General features: G+C 47.5%; 1 long non-coding RNA gene across 1 annotated transcript; it reads left to right on the top strand.

The window, feature by feature from the left end:
- Positions 1-15,427: 15,427 nt before the first annotated feature.
- Positions 15,428-18,540, top strand: LOC120638180. Its single transcript, XR_005659694.1, has 2 exons — positions 15,428-17,068; positions 17,998-18,540. It is a non-coding gene; the product is annotated as an uncharacterized LOC120638180 (long non-coding RNA).
- Positions 18,541-23,766: the final 5,226 nt, after the last annotated feature.

Genomic DNA, 23,766 nt, shown 5'->3' with positions numbered 1-23,766 from the left:
AGTAGCGGTTGGGTCGACAGGAAACGAAGGATTTAAACTATGCTGTTATTATACATCTTAGAAACCCCTTGAATGAAAGAACAAAGTACAGATTGATCAGTCCAACTGAGAAAGCATCATGTGATTAATATAAAGCGTCAGCAGCATTCAACTGGAAAAAGACAAGTTTCCCTGGGTGAATGCTCTCTGACATCCCTGGCTCTGTTTTACCTCTTCCAACTAGAGAGGAATAGCTCACTTTAAATCAGAAGGCAGTATAATCTTGATTAGTTTTGGCTCTGCCACTTTCCTGCTTTGTGACCATGGACAAGTCCCTTAATTTCCCAACTTCAGGTTCCTAATCTGGAAAATGGGGATTACAATTCCTCTTCACCTTCCCTCTATCTGTGTCACTTTTCTTAGGCAGCAACTGAGTCTGGCTTTATTATTTTATGCCTGTCCCAGCACTTGGCATATATTTCTTAGTAAGTATCATTTATTAATAAAGTCTTCAGTGCAAAGGATAAAGCATTTTAAGTTTTTCTCTGAAATTTTAAATGCCAATGTTCTTGCCCTAATTCAGAATAAGATTCTCAAGTGGGGCTAGAACTGCCCAGTTCTTATTCCTGCCTTATTACAATCATTTGCACAGATTAAAAACTTGCTGAATGCAATTATTTCCTCAATTTTCCTTTGCCCTTTCTTCAAAGTATTTTTTAAAATGGCATTTAAGTGTGTACTCTGTGTCAGGCATTGTACCAAGCACTGGGATAGATACAGAATAATTAGGCTAGACACAGTCCTTGTACCATATAGGGCTCACAGCTTTAATCAGCATTTTCCCAGTGGGGTCACTGAGGTCCAGCACAAGTGCCTTGCCCAAGTTTAAGCAGGATGCAAGTGGCAGAACTGGGACTAGAACTCAGGTCAACTGACTCCCAAGCCTGTGCTCTGTCCGTTAGGCTACACTCTTTCTAGTTGATGATGGCTTGGATAGCTGTGTCTCTCATCTTATCTCCCAGGTATTGAAATGGATATTGTTGTCAAACTTGGTGTAAAAAGGAAAGCAAGAGTTCCCCCTATTAGCCTAGCTGCAGTGGGAGCTCCAGCTCTGATGCTGTGGTTGTCCTCTCAATCAAGAAGCTGCTCCGTGGATCAGGACCAGCTGGAGTCAGAGAAGAGCAGCTTCATTTACTCTCAGTAGCTTGGCTGGAGTTATTCTGAGTTGAAGAAGATGACGATGGAGTCTCTCATGCAGCTGGAGCAGAGCCTTCTGCATCTAGTATATTGACCCCTCCATTTCAATTAAATATGTCCTCACCCATAGGTGATTTTCCTCCCTGGAAAAGATCCAGACTCGCAACTATTGTTTTGGTGGCATTGTACCCCTCTTAACTTTCACAGAAACCTTCCTCCTTTTCAAAATAAAATACTTAAGAAGCAGCATTGTGTAATGGATAGGCCATGGGCCTGGGAGTCAGAAGTCATGGATTCTAATGCTGATTTTGTCATTTGTCTATTGTGGGTCTTTGGGAAAGTAACTTCTCTGGACCTCAGTTACGTCATCTGTAAAATGGGGATGAGACTGTGAGCCCCATGTGAAACAGGACCTTGGATCCAACCCAATTTGCTTGTACCCACCTTAACACTAGTACATTGCCTGGTACATTGTAAGTGCTTAATAAATATCCAATTTATTGAATGCGTTTGATCTTCCCAGGTGGTTCATTAGATGCTTCTAGAATAATGCTACTTGAAGGGACCCTTCCACTCTGACCAGACTGTATTCCTAAACCCTTTTTCTTCCCCCTTCACGCAAAGATAGAATCTGGTAATTGTTCAGAAGGAAATGATGACTGGACCAACTTGTCTGCTAAAGAAGTGAACCCTTTATAGGAGACCTCTCTTTGCAAATGTTGGAAGCCAAGATCCAGATTCTCTGGATCCGTCTCAAGAAGAAGAACCAAAGGACTGAGAAAAGTGTCTTTCCACCCCCATCTTCCCTGAAGCTTAGTCACTTTAGAGCTCAACTTCTCCCTTGTAGACTCCAGAGCAGAATCTGGGTTATCCCTAGATAGAATTCAGGGCTGCTCTGTTTTTTCCCCCATAAATTAGGACCAATCCCAGCTTGGTCTAAAGCTATCTAAAGATCTAAAATCTTATCTAAAGATCTCGTATCTAAAGATCACAGAATAGTGTTAAGCTAGAAATTCTACAAAAGCTATGTAGCCCGCAGATTAATGATGAAGCTGCACCACAAACACTATTTAATCTGGATTACAAATGGGGATTTACTTCAGAAATTCTCCAAAACTCATCATCAGTCACCCTCTACCCTGGCCTAACTTTCCTTCAGTTTATTTAAGGGGAAGGGAAGCTTACCTTAGCAGACCCTCTGAAAAAGTCATTTACCTACCCAGCTTCAAGAAGGAAAGAACAGGCAAGAGCCGAAATCCTGTCACCTATATTAAGATCAGGCAGGGGTTTGGTACCACCTATTACTTGCTTTCTATGTGTGTAGCAATGTACTAAGTGCTTTCTAAAGTCGGAAGTCAGTCCTCTTTGCCTCCTGGGCAATGTGTTTTTTTCCTCATTTCTTTCCTACAAGTCTCTGACAAACTTTCAAAGAGATCTTCAAGGTGACCACAGTGCTCTGCAAACAGTAAGCACTCAATAAATATGATTGAATGAATGAATGCTGCCCAAGATGCAGTCCAACTAATACCTCAGAAATAATGTCCCGAATCTGGTTAGACAGCTTTTAGTCCTCTTCCTGAGCCTTTTCTTGTCATCAGTCACATCTCTGCTCAGCGTTAGGGGCTTTCTCTAAATGGAAATGAAAGGGTAATATGCCCTTTTTTTCTATGAGATAGACGTGGTCTGGGATAGGATGGAACCTAGAAGGGAAGACTATCAAATGCAGCCTCTAGAAGTCCCATATACCTTCTCTAGAAGGAGGATGGTGGCATAAAGATGAAAAATGTAGCCCATAGAGGATCCAGTTTGACCGCCTCCTCCCTCCTGCATCTGAATCCCTCTTCTCTCCAGCAGGAGTAGACCCTCAGTTGATGGAATCGCTTTCCCAGGTGCTCTCCATGGGCTTCTCAGATGAAGGGGATTGACTGACCTGCCTCCTGCAGACCAAGAGCTGGATATCAGGGCAGCGCTAGACACCATTCAGTACTCGAAACACCTATCTTATGTGAGTCTGGAGGCCAGCTGGCATCTGTCCTGACTGCTGTGCTTGCCAAGTGAATCATTTACCAGTGCCTCGGTGAATTAAAGTTCCCTTTCCACTGGCTCTTACATGCATTCATTTTCCAGGCCGATGGAGGGTGGGTTTTTTTAAAACCATCTTAGTGTAGGGTTTTGATCACAAGGATGGAATCAGGTGAAAGATCCTTCCTTACGGAGCTCAGTTCAGTCTCCCTCTCCCTTGTTTTTCTTTTTACTGTTCTCCCATCGTACCATTCAGTGTTAGTATTCATCCCACTCTCCTTGGAGCTTTTTTGCTCTTCTTTAAGGGGATTGACTGGTCATGAACTAATAAGAGGGGTGGCAGTTATTTGATGCTTAATATCATTTGAGATTGTCTTACTCCATTCTGTTAGTCGGCTAAGAGCTTGTCCTAGGATTTTTTCATGTATTAAATATTTATTGTATGTTTACTGTGTACAAAGCACTGTACTAAGTGCTTGGGAGAGTACAGTGCAGCCAAAATGAGGCACATTCCCTGCCCACAACTAGCTCACAATCTAGAAGAGGAGGCATATATAAATATACATACAAACATACATAAATTACAGATATACACATTTATGCTGTGGGGACAGGAGGGAGAATGAAGGAAGCAAGTCAGGGCACTGCAGAAAGGAGTGGAAGAAGAGAGGAGGTATTAGAGAAGACTTCTTGGAGGAGATATGTCTCAAATAAGGCTTTAAAGATAGGGGACAGCAATTATCTGTCTGATAGGAGGGAGGATGAGATCGAGTTACAGTGACATTTACAGTAGAGGAATGAAGTGTTGGCTGAGTTGTAGCAGAAAAGTAGCAAGGTGAGGTAGGAGGAGCCAAGGTGATTGACTGCTTCAAAGCCAATGGCGAGTTTTTATTTTGACACAGAGATGGATGGGCAAACACTGGAATTTCTTGAGTGGGAAAACATGGTCTGAATGTTTTTGAAGGAAAATGATCCGGGCAGCAGAGTAGAACCTAAGGGTGTGCTTACTCAAGCTAGAGAAGCAGCGTGGCATAGTGGCAAGAGCCCGGGCTTGGGAATCAGAGGTCATGGGTTCTAACTGGGCTCTGCCACTTCTCAGATGGGTGACTTTGGGTAAGTCACTTGACTTCTATGTGCCTCAGTTACCTCATCTATAAAATGGGGATTAAGACTGAGAGTCCCAAATGGAACAGCCTGATTATCTTGCATCTACTCCAGCACTTAGAACAATGCTTGACACATAGTAAGCGCTTAACAAATTCTATCATTATTATTATTATTATATATGTATGTGTGTGTGTGTGAAAAGTAATCCAAGAGTAGGTGACTCCATTTTAACTCTTGGAATCCATTTAATTTAACCTTGTGTAAATCCCCTTTTCCCAGGCCTCCCTTTGGGAAAACAAGATAAACAGGAAACTACAGGTAGAGAATGTCCTATCCACAAGATAAGTGCTCCAAAAGCAGAGAATCATGCACTGTCCACATGAAGACTCGAACACCTGATAGGACCACCGAGTAGTGGGAAAAGAGCACCTTGGCCTCTCTAATAGACTGTGCTTTCTTGCTCCGTGGCAGTGAGGTCAAGCTTGCTTTTAAAGCAACAGACTATCTGGCTTTACCCATACATATCCCATCCATCTCTCCAAAAGCGTCTCTCCCCACCTTGCCTCCCTATCCTCTCTTCCCACTCTCGATGATCAGATTACAGCTCTCAACTCCACCCTCTCTACTCATCTCAACTCACCCCCCTTTTCCTCCGCCCCTCTCACTCCACTAACCCGCAGCCCTGGGTCTCTGCCTCTGTACGACTCCTACGTTCTTATGCTCTTATGCTTGAGCTGCTAAGTGCTGCTGGTGAAGGTCCAAGCACCAAGCTAACCTTAACCATTTCAAATTTGAGAAGCAGCGTGGCTCAGTGGAAAGAGCACAGGCTTTGGAGTCAGGGCTCATGAGTTCGAATCCCAGCTCTGCCACTTGTCGGCTGTGTGACTGTGGGCGAGTCACTTAACTTCTCTGTGCCCCAGTTCCCTCATCTGTAAAATGGGGATTAAGACGTGAGCCCCACGTGGGACAACCTGATTCCCCTATGTCTACCCCAGCGCTTAGAACAGTGCTCGGCACATAGTAAGCGCTTAACAAATACCAACATTAACCCTGCCCTCACCTCCCCCAGACAAAACTATTTTTCTTTCCTCATTGACGCTCATGACCATCACCCCCGCCAATTGTTCCAGACTTTTACTTCTCTCCTTAGGCTCCCTGTTCCACCCCCCCAGCTCCATCCCTCACGCCCAACGATCTGGCCACCTACTTCATCACAAAAATTAACACAGTCAGGTCTGAGCTCCCCAAAGTCACCCCTCCCACTTCTGCCTCCCTCCAACAACCCTCTCCCCTACTTTCCCATCCTTCCCTGCAGTATCCTCTGAGGAGATCTCCTCCCTCCTCACAAGCGCCACCCCCTACACCCCCTTCAGATCCCATTCCCACCCATCTTATAAAACCATCGCCCCTTCCCTCCTCTCCTCCTTAACTTCTATCTTTAACCGCTCACTCTCCAATGGCTTCTTCCCCTCTGCCTTCAAACATGCCCATGTCTCTCCCAACCTAAAAAATACTCCCTCAGCCCCACTTCCCCTTCCAGTTATCGCCCTATCTCCCTTCTATCCTTTTCAGACTCCTAGAACAAGTTGTCTACACTCACTGCCTTGAATTCCTCAACTCCAACTCTCTCCTGGACCCCCTCCAATCTGGCTTCCATCCCCTCCACTCTATCGAGACTACTCTCTCAAAGGTCATCCATGACCTCCTCCTTGCCAAATCCAATGGCTCCTACTCTATCCTAATCCTCAACCTCTCAGCAGCCTTTGACACTGCCGACCATCCCCTTCTCCTCCACACCTTATCTCACCTTGGCTTCATGGACTCTCTCCTCTCCTGGTTCTCCTCTTATCTTTCTGGCTGTTCTGGCAGTCTCCTTTGCGGACTTCTCCCCCCCTCCCATCCTCTAACTGTAGGGGTTCCTCAAGGGTCAGTTCTTGGCCCTCTTCTGTTCTCCATCTACACTCACTCCCTTGGTAAACTCATTCGCTACCCCAGCCTATCTCATAGTCACCAACCTGCAATTCTGGATCATCTCCACAGTCCATTTCCTCCATTGCTCTGCTCTATCTGTTAAATATAGCTGGAGGATATCCAAACGTCTGCCTGAACTCATCCATCAAAAATTAAACTACACCAGTTTTAATTCTTTCCACACCTTTTTTAATTCTTTCCTCTCTTCCTGACATCTATATATATGACTTCTTCCTAAACTGACTCATTATCCCCACTGGCTATTCCAGATGTTAAACTCCCTCTTCAAACCTCTTGTCCCCAACCCCCAACCCCTAATAGCCTAGGCCATATACATTACTGTTAAAACCATCAGGTATGGTCTCCCTTAATTTTCCCCTCCTCCTTTCCAGCCTCCCTTCTCCTACACTGTCTAAAATTCCCAGCATTACCTACTGAAGAGATCCCTTATTTTTTCTCAAATTCTACCTACTTTACTTGCATCTCTGATCCCAGCCCTTTATACCTTGTTATAACACTTCTGCTCTCCCATCTTCCCTCCATGGCCGCCATCTTCAACTGTTAACTTTCCAGTGGTTCCTTTCCTACTGCTTTCAAACATGCTTATATATGCCCTCTCCTAATAAAAAAATTCCCCTGGCCCCACTTTTCCCTCCAGTTAAAACCCTGTCTCCTGTCTCCCTCCTACCATTCCTCTCCTAACTCCTTGAAAGTTGTTTACACCCACTGTCTACACATCCTCTCCTTCAATTCCCACTTTGATCCTTTCCAGTCTGATTTCCAACCCCTTCACTTCACAGAAATTTTTCTCATATAAAATTACCACTCTTCTTGGCAGTTCCATACCAGATGCTGGGGATAACCCCCTTCTTGAAACATTGTCGAACTTGGCTTCACTGACAACCTAACACTGACACTTCCTACTACAACCCAGTCCACACACTTTGTTCCTCTAAAGCTAACCTTCTCAATATGCCTAGATCTTATCTATCTCACCACTGACTTTTTGCCCTCATCCTACTTCTGGCTTGGAACACCCTCCCTCCTCAGATCTGCCAGACACTTACTCTCCCCCTCTTCAAAGCTTTACTGAAGGTACATCTCCTCCAAGAGGCCTTTCCAGACTAAGGCCTCATCTCTCATTCCCTTCTGCATCACCCCCGCTTGCTCCCTTTACTCTCCTCTCCTTTCCCAGCCCTACAGGACTTAAGTATATATCTGTAATTTTATTTATTTGTATTGCTTTTTGTTTTGATGTCTTTCTCCTGCCTTCTAGACTGTGAGCTCAGTATGGGCAGGGATTGTAACTCTTTATTGTTGTATTGTACTTTCCCAAGTACAGTGCTTTGCACACAGTAAGTTCTAAATAAATATGATTGAATGAATGAACGCATGCATGACCACTTCTGGAGAACTGAAGCTGTCAGAAGTGGTTATTCATTCACTCATATGGCAGTTTGGGTGGAGAGGAAAGGGTGGATATTAGCAATGTTGTGAAGGCAAGACCGGCAGGTTTTGGTGATGGATTAGTGAATGAGAGATCGGAGTCAAGGATGACACCAAGGTTGTGGCCTTGTTAATCTAATATTACCGCTTTCGCATGTTATCGTTAATTGTTCTCAGTGCTGCCACCTACCTCTTGGCCTCACCATGTCCTTCTGCCCCCCACCCCCCATCTGCACCTTCCAATCCTATCCCATCTGCACCTTCCAATCCTCTCCTTCCCATTCCCCTTCCCCTACCTCGCCCAGCTCTTTTCCGCTCTCTCCTCTGCCTCCTCCCCTCCTCCCCTCCCCAGCCCTGGAACCCCACTTTACGCTCTTCCCCACCAAAACCCCTCCTCCCACCCTCCCCCATTCCCTCTTCCCCACCCACCCCCCATCCCAGTTCTCCTATCCCACCGCCACCCCTCCTCCTCCTCTCCCTGTCCAGGGCCCCGTCACCTCGTTCCCATCCAAACCCTCCCCTCCCCCGCTCTCCCCCTCTTCCCCCCCTTACACCCAAAGCTACTTTCAAGTGAGGCCTCTGGAATCCCCACTCCATTACAGGTAAACTACCTTTCATCCTTGACCTTTTCCTTTCCCGCTCTCTCCTCCTCCTCGCCCTTACAGAGACCTGGCTCACTTCTGAAGACACGGTCTCCACCGCTGCGCTTTCCAGTGGAGGTCTCTCCTTCTCCCACTCCCCCCGACTCACCGAAAGGGAGGAGGGATCAGCTTCCTTCTCTCACCCCGTTGCCGCTTCTGCACTAACCCTCCTCCCCCTTCCTTCTCCTTCCCCTCCTTTGAAGCACATATCATTCGCCTCTACCACCCCTTCCAGAAACTTGTAGCCATTATCTACCGCCGTCCTGGACCCACCTCCGACTTCTTCAACCACCTTGACCCCTTTCTCACCTTCCTTCTCTCCTCTCTGTCCACACTGCTCCTCGGAGATTTCAACATCCACATGGATGTACCAGGTGACTTCTCTGCCGCCCGCCTGCTATCGCTCCTCGACTCTGCCAACCTCCTGCTCCACCACACCTCGCCCACTCACCAACTTGGTCACACCCTCGATCTTGTCATCTACCGTTGCACTATCTCCTCCCTCACCAACTCTGAAATCCCTCTCTCAGACCCAAACCTTCTCACCTGCCTCCTCTCTCACATTCTCTCCCCCTGCAAATCTGTACCACTCCCCCACAGAGACCTCCGCTCTCTTGATCCCATCCATCTCTCCAAGAGCATCTCTCCCCACCTTGCCCCCCGTCCTCTCTTCGCACTCTCAATGATCAGGTTACCGCTCTCAACTCCATCCTCTCTACTCATCTCAATTCTCTTGGCCCCCTTTCGCTCCACTGCTCTTACTCCACTAACCCACAGCCCTGGGTCACTGCCTCTCTCCGCCTCTTACACTCTTATGCTCGAGCTGCTGATAGCTGCAGGCAAAGGTCCAAACACCAAGCCAAGCTTATGCATTGTAAATTTATCCTTTCCTGCCTTAACTCTGCCCTCTCCTCAGCCAGGCAAAACTTCTTTTCTTCCCCCATTGACACCCATGCCCATCACCCCTCCCAGTTGTTCCTGACCTTTAATTCTCTCCTCAGGCCCCCTATTCCTCCCCTTCCCCCATCCCTCACCCCCAACAATCTGGCCACCTTCTTCATCACGAAAATTAACACAATAAGGTCTGAGCTTCGCAGAGTCACCCATCCCGCTTCTCCCTCCCCCCAACAACCCTCTCCCCTACTTTCCCATCCTTACCTGAAGTATCCTCAGAGAAGATCTCCCTCCTCACAAGCGCCACCCCCTTCACCTGTCCATCGGACCCCATTCCCGCTCACCTGATAAAAACCATCACCCCTTCCCTCCTCCCCTCCTTAACTTCTATTTTTAACCGCTCACTCTCCAATGGCTTCTTCCCCTCTGCTTTCAAACATGCCCATGTCTCCCCCATCCTAAAAAAACCCTGTCTTGACCTCACTTCCCCTTCCAGTTATTGCCCTATCTCCCTATTACCCTTCCTTTCCAAGCTCCTAGAACGAATCGTCTACACTTGCTGCCTAGAATTCCTTAACTCTCATTCTCTTCTGGACCCCCTCCAATCTGGCTTCCGTCCCCTCCACTCTACCGAGACTGCTCTCTCAAAGTTCACCTATCACTCCTTTTTGCCAAATCCAATGGCTCCTACTCTCTCATCAAGTTCCTTGATGAGTCTCTTTCTTCTATACTACTTCTTCCAATACTACAAAGCAGTACTACAATAGTAGTACTACTATTACTACTACTACTAATAGTAGTACTGCAAATAATTATGGTATTTGTTAAGAGCTATCTGCCAAGCATTGTCCTAAGCACTGGCAGCGAAGTGAAGTGACTTGCCCAAAGTACACAGCTGAAAAGTTGGTGGAGCCAGCATTAGAACCCGTGACCTCTGACTTTCAAGCCCTGGCTCCTTCAACGAAGCCAAGCAGCTTTACCTTCTCAGCAGAGTCCTTCTCCTGCTTCCGCACTTTGCATGTAAATGCTGTGCACTCATGCAGCCAAAAAGTAAATTCCCTGGATTGACTGGTTAATCAAACTCTATGCTTTGTCTTATTTGCTTTTTGATCTTGAGCAAATCACTTCACTCCTCTCTGCCTCAGTTACTTCATTTGTATAATGGTGATTCAGACTGTGACTCCCACTGTGTCCAACTCAATTTGCTTGTATCTATTCCATTGCTTAGTAAAGTACCTGGCGCAGAGTAAGGAATTTAAAAAAAAAATTATTATTGTTATTATTTGAGTAAACTGAAGCCAAGAGAAATTAAATGATTTGCACCAGTTCACACGCGGGCTTGTTTTGGGCTAGTCTCCTGTACTAAGAGCTGCGGTGGATACAAATTAATTAGATTGAACACAGTCCTTGTCCAACATCGTCTATCCTAATCCTCCTCGACCTCTCAGCTTCCTTTGACACTGTAAACCATCCCCTTCTCCTCCTCACCTTACCTCACCTTGGCTTCATGGACTCCGTCCTCTCCTGGTTGTCTTCTTATCTTTCTGACCATTCATTCTCAGTCTCCTTCGCAGGCTCCTCCTCCCCCTCCCATCCTCTAACTGTTGGGGTTCCTCCAGGGTCAGTTCTTGGCCCTCTTCTGTTCTCCATTTACACTCACTCCCTTGGTGAACTCATTCGTTCATCTCTATGCAGATGACACACTAATCTACATCTCCCCTGTCCTCTCCCCTCCCTTCAGGCTCGTATCTCCTCCTACGGGAGATGCACTATGGGAGTTAAGGAATTCTAAGAAGCAATTGTAGACAACTCGTTCTAAGATTTTGGAAAGGAAGGATAGTAGGGAGATAGGGCGATAAGTGGAAGGGGAAGTGGGGTCAAGAGTGGGGTTTTTTAGGATGGGGGAGACGTGGGCATGTTTGAAGACAGAGGGGAAGGAGCCATTTGAGATTGAGTGGTTAAAAATAGAAGTTAAGGAAGGGAGGAGGACGGGGCGATGTTTTTTAAAAGGTGAGTGGGAATGGGGTCCGAGGCGCAGGTGGAGGGGGTGGCACTTGCGAGGAGGGAGGAGATATCCTCTGAGGATACTGGAGGGAAGGATGGAAAAGTAGGGGAGAGGGTTGGTGGAGAGGAGGGGGGAAGAGGAGGGGGGGAAGAGGAGGGGTGTCTTTGGGGAGCTCAGACCTAACTGGGTTGATTTTTGTGAAGAAGTAGGTGGCCAGATCATTGGGGGTGAGAGATGGGGGAGGGGGAGGGGGCCTAAGGAGAGAGGTAAAGGTCCGGAACAATTGGCCGGGGTGACGGGCATCGGTGTCGATGAGGGAGAAGTTTTGTCTGGCGGAGGAGAGGGCAGAGGGCAGAAAGGATAAATTTGAAGTGTGTGAGGTCGGCTTGGTGATTGGACTTTGGCCAGCAGCACTCAGCAGCTCGAGCATAGCAACATAGGAAGTGTACAGAGGAGGTGATCCAGGGCTGTGGGTTAGTGGCGCGAGAGCGGCAGAGGGAAAGGGGAGCGAGAGAGTTGAGATGAGTAGAGAGGGTGGAGTTGAGAGCAGAGACCTGATCATCGAGAGTGGGAAGTGAGGACAGGGCGGCAAGGTGAGGAGAGATGGTTTTGGAAAGACGGATGGGATCAAGAGAGCGGAGGTCTCTGTGGAGCAGTAGCAAAGATTTGCAGGGGGAGGGAGTGTGAGAGATGAGGCAGGTGAGAAGATTATGGTCAGAGAGAGGGATTTCAGAGTTGGTGAGGGAGGAGATAGTGCAGCGGTAGGAGATGAGATCGAGGGTGTGACCGAGTTTGTGAATGGGCGAGGTGTGGTGGAGCAGGAGGTTGGGAGAGTCGAGGAGGCAGAGGGAGTCATCAGGTACATCCATACGAATGTTGAAGTCTCCGCGGATCAGAGTGGGCAGAGAGAAGGAGAGAAGGAAGGTGAGAAAGGGGTCTAGGTGGTTGAAGAAGTTAGAGCTGGGACCAGAAGGGCGGTAGATGACAGCAACAAGTATGTGGAGGGGGTGGTAGAGGCGAATGATATGGGCTTCGAAGGAGGGGAAGGGGGGGGGGGGAGGAGGGATAGTGCGGAAGTGGCAACGGGGTGAGAGGAGGAAGCCGACACCTCCTCCCTTACTGGTGAGTTTGGGGGAGTGGGAGAAGGAGAGACCTCCGCTGGAGAGAGCAGCAGCGGAGACCGTGTCTTTGGGAGTGAGCCACGTTTCTGAAAGGGCAAGGAGGAGGAGAGAGCGGGAAAGGAAAAGGTCATGGACAAAAGGTAGTTTACCTGTAATGGAGTGGGGGTTCCAGAGGCCACACTTGAAAGTAGCTGTGGGTGCAAGGGGGGGAGGGGGGAGAAAAGAGGGGGAGGGGAGGGTTTGGATGGGAAGGAGGTGGCGGGGCCCTGGACAGGGAGAGGGGGATGAGGGGTAGCGGTGGGACAGGAGCACTGGGATGGGGCGTGGATGGGGAAGAGGGAAGGGGGGAAGGGGTGAGGAGGGGGTTTGTTTGGGGTGAGAGTAGGGGAAAGAGGGGTAGCACTGGTAAAGTGGGGTTCTAGGGAGGGGAGGGGGAGAGGAGGCAAAGGAGAGAGCAGGAAAGAGCTGAGCGAGAGAGGGGAAGGGGAGTATAGGAAGGGGCAAGTGGGAGGAGGTGGGGAGGATGGACATGGTGAGGCCAGAAAGGTGGGTGGCAGCACTGACAACAATAAACAGTAACAAACGAAATCGGTAATATAGCAACATGATACAGTATGATACAATACAATAGTATTAATAAGTGGGCGATGACCAGGGTCGGGGGTAGGCTTGATTAAGGGCTGACCTGATCAAACTCAAAGTCAAGCGGCTGTTGAGTCCAGAGAGGTGGGTGGCAGCACTGACGACAATAAACAGTAACAAGCAAAATCGGTAATAAAGCAACATGGTACAGTATGATACAACTTAGAAACAGGATAGTTAAGATTGAGGTCCCATGAAGAGGTTGGCATTAGATGAGCAAAGTATGAGGACTGTGTTAGAGTAGGAAATCAAGAAGAAATCCTAGGGTAGGGTAAAGAGGGTGTATTGGTCACTGAATGTTGTAAAGCCAATGGTAAGAAATTTCTGCTTGATTGAGAGGTGGGGATGGGCAAACACAGGTTCCTGACTGGCAAACTTTGGCTTAACAGTTTTGTAGAAAAACGATCCCGCAGCAGAGTATAGAATGGGATGGATTTGGGAGAAACAGGAAGCAGGGAGGTCAGCAAGGAGACTGATATGATAATCAAGGTGGGATAGGATAGGTACTATTTTTAACATGTTGGATGTTTGGATGGAGCAGTAAGGGAAGATTTTAGCAATGTTGTGAAAGTTCAATTTATATTTAGAATTAGGATTTAAATAAACAGGATTTAATGATAAACTGAATACATATTCAATTAATGTACTCATGAACTTACTGAGTTCAGTTAGATAGATGACTTGAAGATAAAGCCAAGATTATATGCTTGTGAGGCAGGAAAGGTTGTAGAAAGACAAGATTTGGTTGGGAAAACTGTTTTGGACAGATTAAAATATCAGGGGTCGGTGGAACATCAAGTAGAGATGAAGGCAAAAGAAATGTGAAATTGCAGAGAAGGAGAAAGGTAAGGGCTGAACAAGTAGATATGGGAACCATCCTATAATAGTTGAAGCCATGACTTCTGGAAAGGAGTAGGTATAGATGGAATACAGAATAGAATTTAGAACTGAGTCTTGATGATTCTTCCAGCACCTGGGGGAGGAAAGCAGAACAAGAGACCTACGAGGAGACTGAGAATGAGTGGCCAGCAATTGGGAACTCCCTTCCATTTCTCCACTTCCACTCTTGGTGTCCCATATACTCAGTTTTGTGGCCTGTGATGTCTCCCCACATTACCATATATGATCTTGACTCCTGACTCGACTGTACTCTCGCAAGTACTATCTGTAAATCTCTGTGCCAAATAAATTCCCAACAAAAATTCACAAATTAACTAGACCGTTCTCTTCAGTCATGAATCTTGTTTTCTCTGAAACTACCTTACTCCCCTGATTTGACCCTTACCTTGTTTACTCAGATTCAGAGTCCTCAAAACAATCTGTCAATCCACTCAACTGAATAATCTTTCCAGTAGTCAGACTGGAACATATTTCATGAACACTGTTTCTGAGAAGAAATGCAGTTAATTAGATGCTCATCTATGATCCCATAGCTTTGTGCCATTCTTATCCTTAGGAGAAAATTCCATAAAGAGAAAGAACATCATCACCTCAGGTTCATTCTTTTTTCTTCTTCTATCTCCTGATCCAAAGAGTTTGTCTTCCATCCTAGCCTCGATATAACAGCAGTCTAAAACACAAATTTCTGGCTTTACCTTTTACAGATCCTCCCCACCCTCACAGATATCATGTGTCTCTTCTCTCACTAAACCGCCAAGGTCGCTGACTAATTTGAGGTCTGATTCCATTCCTGACCCCATGCCTGCAGCCAGTGATTGGCTGTCTGGTTAAATCCACATCTTCACTGCCAGACTGATCTCCAGTGACTTTACATCTGGAAAGTGGAAATTCTGCCCCCAGCTTTCTTCAGGAATTGGGTGAGGAAAAGCCCCCTAAATTTTGACACCTAATTCCTCCACTGTCTGAAAAATCCTTCAGCAAGTCACCTGCACATACTACCTCCAATTTCTCTCCTTCAACTCTCTCCTGGACCCCCTCCAATCAGGCTTCCACTCCTTCCACTCCATTGAATCCACCCTTTTTGAGGTCAAGAATAACATTCTTATTGCCAGAGCTCCCTCATCATTGACTTTTCACCAGCATTTGACACTATCAATCATCCCCTTATCCTCAACATGTTATCCACTAGTTTTACATACTCTGTCCTCTCCTGGTTCTCCTCTTGTTTCTGCCCGTTATTTTTCAGTCTCCTATGTGGGATCCTCCTGCCCCTCCTATTCCTTAATTATAAGAGTCCCTCAAGGGTCAGTTCTTATTTCCCTTCTACATCCCTTCCTATCAGTCTTTATGCGGTAACCCCCAAATCTATATCCCAACACTATTCTCTCTTTTTCCCTTGAGCTCATGCTCAGGCAATCTTCTTCTGCTTTTAGAACACCTCTACTTGGATGTCCCTCTCCACCTAAAACTCAGTATGTCCAAGACAGACCTCCAAAACCCTGTCCTCTCCCTAACTTTCCCACCTCAGAAGCCTTGGTGTCATCCTTAGCTGCACTCTCTCATTCTCCCACATCTCAAATCTGTCACTAAAGTCTAGTGGTCTCATCTTCACAACATTGCCAAGATCTGCCCTTTCCCCCGATCTAAACCACTACCAAATTAGTCCAATCGTTCATCCTTTCCAAACTGGATTACTACAACAGTCTCTGTTCTGTCCGCTCAACCTTCTACCTCTCCCCACTTCAGTACATACTTCATTCTGCTGCCTGGATTATCTTTCTACAGAAATATTCAGGGCAATTCCTCCACCTCCTAAAAAACTCCAGTCATTGCTTATGCTTATTTCACCTCTCTTCTGTCTTTCAAAGAGTTGGAACATATCGATAGGGAGAGAGTCTTTGCAAATTGGAATCATTACTCCTAGACTCCTGTGGAATAGGTTGATAACCCACCCTGGACTCGTATTCTGGATCAGTCACACTCATATTTCAAAGGGGAAATAGATTTTACTGTTGTGGCTGGCTTCCTTAAATAACGACATTCATGATTCACTGACCAGATTAATTGGAAAGAAAATAATGAAATTTAAAATCTGCAGTTTGAGCTCTTAATGTGTTCTAGCAGAGCTGGCAAAGAAGGGAAGCTTGGAAATTGAAAAATTTAAACACTAGGAAGCATTATGTTGAACATTTTAATAATTTAAGAGCACAGTTAATACAAAATGGGGGAAATTTAATGATGGGCTAGTTTTTTCCTTGTACCTTCCTCAACACCAACCAGAGTATGAAAGTTTTCCTCCATATTCAAAGAACATCTTTCTGATTGCAAAATTCACGCATGAGTGAGTGTAGGTTATTACTGAAAAGACTGGTGCAGATTTGGGGTTCTCTGCAACAGTGTGCAAAGAAAGGTGAATGCCCTCTTTCTGACATATTTAATGCTTGCAGGGCCTAGTGCTTTTTCTCTTTTTTCTCCTCATCTCTCTTTCTACCTGAAGTTTTGGCTCAAAGACAGTCATTCGCCACTTGATAGCTTTATGTCATGCTTGTGTGTCCACAGCAATGCACTCCTAGTCCTGACAGATAATATGTACTATTGTTTGAGGCAATGTCCTTAAAATACTTCTTATGTTCTCCTCACTTTTTGTTTCCTAGGCATAGTCCTCCAGAGAGCAATTTCGGCTTCACTCAATCTTCGCTATGTCCCATTTGGGGTAGATATGTTGAGGCGAATGAACCTTCAGTCCCAAGAAACAAACCTGCATTCCCAAATTTCATTCTTTGTGATCCATCCACTGTTTATTAAGGCCTCTACATGATGCTGATAAGGATTGGATCCAGAGGCTATTTAAAAAGGTTCAGGACTCTCATTCATACAGGAGTTTGAATTTATCATCCCCTCACACCAAGTACACAACCTATGAACCCTTTGACCAGGAGAGAACCCTTCGTGCACACACATATACACGCACACACAAGCATGCACACACGATCACACACACTGTCACGCACATAAACAGCTAATTATCCAGCTAGGTTCCCCAGGTATATTGCATCAAAGTCTATTACATCTAAGGAATCCTGCCGCCTACAGCTTGTCCTCCTGCTATAAGTCTTTGGTGGTTTGCCCGTTGACAATAGTAGGTATGTCAAAGCATTATTTAGGTGGTGTTGCCCCTTTTAATCAGTTGTATCGGGGGTGAAGTTACAGCAGGGACAAGGAATACCTGCTGTTTATCTTATTACCAGTTAATAGAGTGGAAATGGCCACTTCCCCCGGTGTTTACCCTTAAGGGCATAATTATTTTCAGCAGTTTTTTTGTAGCCTAGCTGAGCAGTTAGTCTCCTCCTTAAACCCATATACACAAGAATTCAATTTATTTTCAGCAATTCAAATCCTCCACAAAGGTTTTCATCCAAGATAACACAGTTTCTCATGAGGTCCTATCACATCGCCTATAGGAGAGTAACATTCAATTATACACCTGTGAGAGATGGCATAAAGTGAAGTTCCCTCAGGTTTCTGCGAGGAATCAGGAAGGGGTTAAGCCCCTGCAGATCCATAGAAACTGCTAAGGCCAGTTAAGCCAAGGCCGAATATGACTAAATAAAGGGGGGTGGGGGAAGCCAAACCAATATGCCTGAACCAGCTAAAAATGGTCCCAGACCCCTTCTTCTTTGTTTCACATACCTCTAGACTTCAAATATGGATAAAAGTGTAACTATTGAGTGCTCATTGGGTTAGCTGCAGTGTTTAGATTGTACACCCCAAATATCCAATAAATGGAGAAAGAGGTTAGTTGGTGGGAGGTGGGTATGCATTAGGGCTATAAAACTCTGCTTTGCACAAACAACAGGCACACTCCCTGGCTGACGCTGCTTAAGCAACAGGGGTGTTGCCCTTTCTCATGAGAAAGAATACTCTTTCTATTCCTGACTCGGACTCTGATTTCAATCAAGAGGGAGTCAACATCCCACACAGTTTTGGGGGCTCATCCGGGATTTCCTCTCCAAACGAGAAGGAGCCTCCCTTGGCCTGGTCTGACTGACAGGACGTCCCGCTGAATTTTCAGCAGCCCTCGGCCCGGCCTGGGAGTGGCTCTCCTCCGACAAGAAAGGACCCGAAGGGAGACCGAAGCGGGAGCAGAAACGGCCAACGGGTGCAGGATAGAAACCACTTGCGGGAACGATTGGTCACGTAAGTCTGTGAATAAACCCAGGTGAGCACTCTTAATCCTGGGTAGGGTGGAAATATATGGGCTAGTTCTGTTGAGACTGCGAGATTGAGGGTTCCAACAAGAGCACAGAGAGTTCTTAGAACTGGCTTTGTTGAGTTGAGAACTCAAGACATCCCGGTCAAGAAACAGGAAGTCTTTTTCCATCCAGAGACAAATACGGTCCTTTGGGTCTGCGAAGTTGAGGGTCTGAACAAGAAACAGGGAGCTGAGGCTGGCCCTGTTGAGTGACCCACCCAAGAAACCCCGGTCGAGAAAAAAGAGTATGGGAAAGCCCCAGTCAAAGTCGAGTGGAGGAAGCCTCCTTCCAAAGGTACAAAAAATAGCTCATTGAGGGCTAGGTTACATAATTGGGATGAACTTCCAAAGTATGAGAGAAAAGATAAGAAAAAGATGATTAAATATTGCTGCCTGATTTGGACTGGCACCCAGCTTGGAGGAAACGTCTTCTGGCCAAAGTACAGATCCTCCGAGGAGTGGGTTTGCCAAAAACTGAATATTTATGTAACTATGAAGGAACCCTCTGAATGAGGAGGTGTGCTTATGCTGCACTGTGGTTGCTGTCTGCTGGGCAATTTGTGGCAAAGGGGATGGATAAGAAAAAGAAGGAGGAGAAATCTTCACACCTTGGGACCCTCTCCTTTCTCTGCCTCCTCCTTACGCCCCCCAGCCGGCACCAACATTAGCCCCCCTTGCGTCACCCCCTACTCCAGCTCCATCTGGTGCAGGGGGGTGGTAGGGAGGATCTGATTGATTTAAGGAAACCAGCCCAGCCACCACACACTCCTCTTCGCCAAGAGCTAAAACAGTTACTGAAAGACCAAACGAATTAGCCCGGGAACAGGATGCAAGTACGACTACCCTCCTGCTAACCTCCGATCATTGGAATGGTCGGAGGAGCAGGGGACAAAACTAGGGAACTTAGCGTGTAGGTTTGAGTAGGCAGAGGCCCATATGATTGCATTGGAAAGTGAAATAGCACAGAGAAGATGAGGTGAGAGTAACTGGGGAGGGTGGCTGACCCTGCCTTTGTCTGTGCCCGTCGAGGGCACACCCCATCATGACGTGGAGGTTTGAGGGACAGCACGTTGCTGAAGATTGGGGAAGGGATCAGGGTGGCACGGAGGAGAATGTAACCACTTGGGATTACGCCCTGGCAGAGCTGATAGAGCTTGCCTCTCCATCCAACAGAAGGGGTTAAGAGACTCTAGCCGCCTGGCTAGTGAGTGTGCCACCAAGATTGTGGGGCGGATTTAGGCAAGGTGGAGCGGACGGGAGGAGAGCCAGGATGGTCCAGTCTGTGGGATAGACCAACAGTTCATTCATTCATTCATTCAATAGTATTTATTGAGCGCTTACTATGTGCAGAGCACTGTACTAAGCGCTTGGGATGAACGAGTCGGCAACAGATAGAGACAGTCCCTGCCGTTTGACGGGCTTACAGTCTAATTAACTGGCCCCAGGACCTACCCCAAAGCGGGAGCGGGCGGGGGGGGTCCCTGAGGGTCAGCCCCAGTTTTGAAGCGATCTCCTTTGTGCGGGAACCCCACAAGAAGGAATTCATCAACAACCTAATGTAGTCAGAGTGAGCTGGTCCAGACGGCTAGGCCCGCCACAGCAGTGTCGACCTTTAGATTGATTGATCAACAACCTAATGTAATCATAGTGACCTGGGTACAATGGCTAGGCCTGCCACAGCAGTGTCGACCCTTGGATTCGGCCCTGCCCCGGCTCCTCCCCACCTCCCCCGATGGTAGAAGAGGGGGAGGAGTTGGAGGAGGGCCGATTCTCACCCAGCCCCTCCCCTAAGGGTGAACCCATGATCTTTTGCCAAGTGCAGGCCCTGGTGGGACACCTGAGGCTCCCATGGAGAGATGGTAATTTACTGGCCCAGCACCAGTAAGCAGTGGGTCCTAGCCTTGGTGGTTACCGGGGCAGAATGTTCCTTAATCCATGGTAATATGTTTTGTTTTCCACTGGAACCGGAACAGCCATATCTTAAGGCCTCGGGTTTCAGGACCAGTTCCTTCATGTGGGAAGGGTGACAATGGACTTGCCAAGTTCTCTCCCAAGGATATGTCCATAGCATTTGCCGTAAATTGATGGCCAGAGATTTGGAAAGGTTCCCATTCCATAGTGGCGCACCCTGGGTGCATTATATTGTTGACATCATGCTAACTGTGGACAGCACTTCTGTGTTTACAGGATGTATTGAGAGCCCTCATGGCACACCTGAGAACTCGAGGATGGGAGGGAAAACCTGGACCAAATCTAGGGGCCTGGAACATTGGTCAAGCTTCTGGGGGTTGTGTGGTTGGGTAAGACACAGGTGATGCCACGGGTTGTCATTGATAAAGTAGAACAATATCCAATCCCTACAACTGTCGGAGAGGTATAAACATTCTTAGGCTTAGTGGGATTCTGATGGAGCTTTGTCCCTCATCTAGCGCAAACCTCCCGCCCCCTTTATAGACTGGCAAAGAGGGGAGCCCAGTGGGACTGGGGGACTTCACGACAGCAAGTATTTAAGAAGGTTGAAGTGCCGGTAGCGCAAGTCCAGACCTTAGGCACCTGTATGCCCGGAGTCCCATTCTCTCTGGATGTCCATGTTGATGATGTTGGCATGGGCTGGGCCCTATTGTATACCGGCCCGGAGGGCCGTATCGCCTTAGGGTTCTGGTCACAGGTATGGAAGGGAGCCGAGGGATGGTATACTGCCACTGAGAAGCAGTTGAATGCCATATACCTGGCCTTACAACACGTAGAGCCCTTGACTGGGGCTACCGAAGTCACAGTGCTCATAACCTACCCCATAGCTGGGTGGGTGCATGCCTTATTTGGATGTCCTTCATCAGCCGTAACTCAGGCATAGATGCCGTTAAAATGGAGCGCATATTTACAATAAAGAGGACAATTATAAAGCAGCCCCCTCTCCTGGGAATTACAATGCCTACTGGGACCCGTGTGGTTTGTAGACCTGGAGGTGCCACCCATTCCAGGGAATATAGAGCCTCCACCTCGGGTCCATGAGGGTATGGGGACTATTCCTGAGATGGCATGGTATACTGATGGATCATGTAGAGGTAACCCCCCGCGTTGGTCAACTGTAGCCATACAACCCTGCACTGATATTGTGTGGTTGGAAGAAGGGGATGGTAAGAGTAGTCAGTGGGCCAAGTTGCGTGCTGCTGGGCTGGATCTTACCCATGAGCCATTACCCTTATCTCTTCGTACGGACAGCTGGGTAGTGTATCGAGGTCTTACTATGTGTTTGGAACAGTGGAAGCGTGAGGCCTGGTCGATCAGGAGTAAGCCCTTTTGGGGAGCAGATATGTGGAGTGATGTTTGGGCCCAGATAGCCGCTGCCACAGATGATCTCACAATATATCATGTCCCGGCACACTGTAATACCACACCCCCTGGTAATCAGGAGGTGGTTTCTATTGCCCGGATGCACACTATAGTGCCCTCTAGCCCGACAGAAATGGCAGACTGGGCCCACCGTCGTAGTAGTAGACATAGAGGAGCCAAAGTGGGATGGCAGATTGCACAGGCCTCAGGCTTACTGCTCACTCTCGGCGTGCTGGAAGAAACGGTTGCGTAATGTCCAGTATGCTCTAGTCTGAGGCCTAGAGCTGTCCCCAGGGGCATGGGCCATATCTACTGCAGTGATACACCTACTCAGGCCTGGCAAGTTGACTACATAGGGCCCCTCCAAAGCCACTGGACTTCTATGGGCATTCCCTTGTGGGAAAGCTAATCAAAATGCTACCATTCGGAGCCTCTGCTGGGTTACCCCTCACTTAAGAGGTGGACCAAAGTTTTGCCCAAAGCACTGCAGGCCATCAATATGGCCCCTAAGGGGGATAAGTCAGCATATACCTTGTTACACCAGTCAGCTCCCCCCTTGGACATGGCAATCAAAGCAATTCCTGAGAGATGGGGAAGACTGCCCTACTCGGGTTCCATCTGACATGCTTAGTACTCCTTGTGGCTTGGCTTGTGCCAGCTACAGGGAACGTTTTCCTTCACTGGGCGAGCACCATGGCCTCTGCGATGAACCAGTCTAATTGCTGGGTGTGTGCCCACCTGGCAGTGTCTAGTGTGTCAGGTATCCCATGTTGGGTATCCCCTCTTCTTGGGACCGACTGGACTGCGGTGCAAGCCTGGGATGCAGTGGTGGCCGCCAGCCTGTGGCCAGTGGGGAGCCAAGGACCCGCACAATCGCACCCGCAGCAGGACCAAACCCCGCAGGGATGTAGGATTATCTCCAAATGAACTCTTATATGGCCACCATTCTAACCTACCCAGTGGGATACCAAAGACAGATTTTTGAAAGAATATGTCCAGTCTCTGTCAAGCTATTTGTTCTACCTACAGAGGAAGAGGATTATTGCTCAAACCCCTCCACTGGGATTTCCTGTACATAAATTCCAGCCTGGAGATTGGATCCTCATTTGGGCTTGGAAAGAGGAGAAACTGACGCCCATCTGGGAAGGCCCGCACCAGGTACTGCTCACCGCAGACACAGCAGTACAGACTAAGGAGAAAGGCTGGATTTACCACGCGAGAGTGATAGGACCTGTCCAACAACCACTGGAGTGGACTATTGCCTCCTGTGATCCTGACCAATTAAGAACCACTATCCGGAGAGGCCCTGGAAAGATTGTTATCCCTGCCCGTGAATGAGAAAGACAAAACTGGTAACCCTAATTTTCTCCTGATGCGGGAGACGTTGTCCTAATCATCTGAATTGCTTGTACGAACATCTGTGTGCCTCCTGCAGGTTATAACCGTTTCTTATTCTATAATGGGAATCAAGCAGCGGGGGTGAGGGTACAGACACTGTGATCCCATGGTCCACAGTCACTGTGATAAGCCCTCATTTTCCCTACCCACCTATCTACTCCTGCGCCATTAGGGAGAAAGATCCCACCCTGGCAGAAGGAAGAGAACAAATTTGCCCAGTTAGTGGAAGTAATAGCTAGCACCTTCAGTGTGACCAATAGTTGGATTTGTGGAGGTCCACAACAGTTAGAAAACTGGCCTTGGCTGTCTATACCCCTGAGTCCGGCCTGGATCCTCAGTAACCGGTCAAAGATGCATAATGGTGCCGGGGTTTTGGACTACCCAAGAGAAACACCAGTGGCCTTTAGCTGAGTCAGTCAAGGGCAGGTATTTCTTGAACCAAACAGGGGGATGGAAGTGGCTTGGGGAAAGTGATTGTGACTGGACGTTTAAACTTACAATAGAAGCCCAGATGAACTGTAACCCCTACCGTGATAAGTGGAATAGTACCCACATTAACTGTAACCATGGTAACTGGGTCCCATGTACAAATTCCATGTGTGTATATAAATTATCAGCAGGCAGCCCATCGGAGAACTGCCAGAGAGCAGGTCTCCCCCACAGACCCCCTGGTCTGATGTTATAGGCGGAGTGCAAAAGAAATCATCAGTGTCTTCTTCTTTAACTGGGCATGGCATAACTTAACTTGGTTGGGGTATTTTGACACTTTCTGGAGTAAGAACAGAAGTTCAGAACCCCGGGTCAAAAATTGTACATGGATAAGTAGCCAGTGGTTGTGGGGGTGTTGGTATGACAAGG

This window comes from Ornithorhynchus anatinus, chromosome Y1 (assembly GCF_004115215.2).
Source record: "Ornithorhynchus anatinus isolate Pmale09 chromosome Y1, mOrnAna1.pri.v4, whole genome shotgun sequence".
Classification (NCBI taxonomy): Eukaryota; Metazoa; Chordata; class Mammalia; order Monotremata; family Ornithorhynchidae; genus Ornithorhynchus; species Ornithorhynchus anatinus.
Note: the sequence above shows the minus strand (reverse complement) of the source record. Positions and strands in the feature narration are given on the sequence as shown.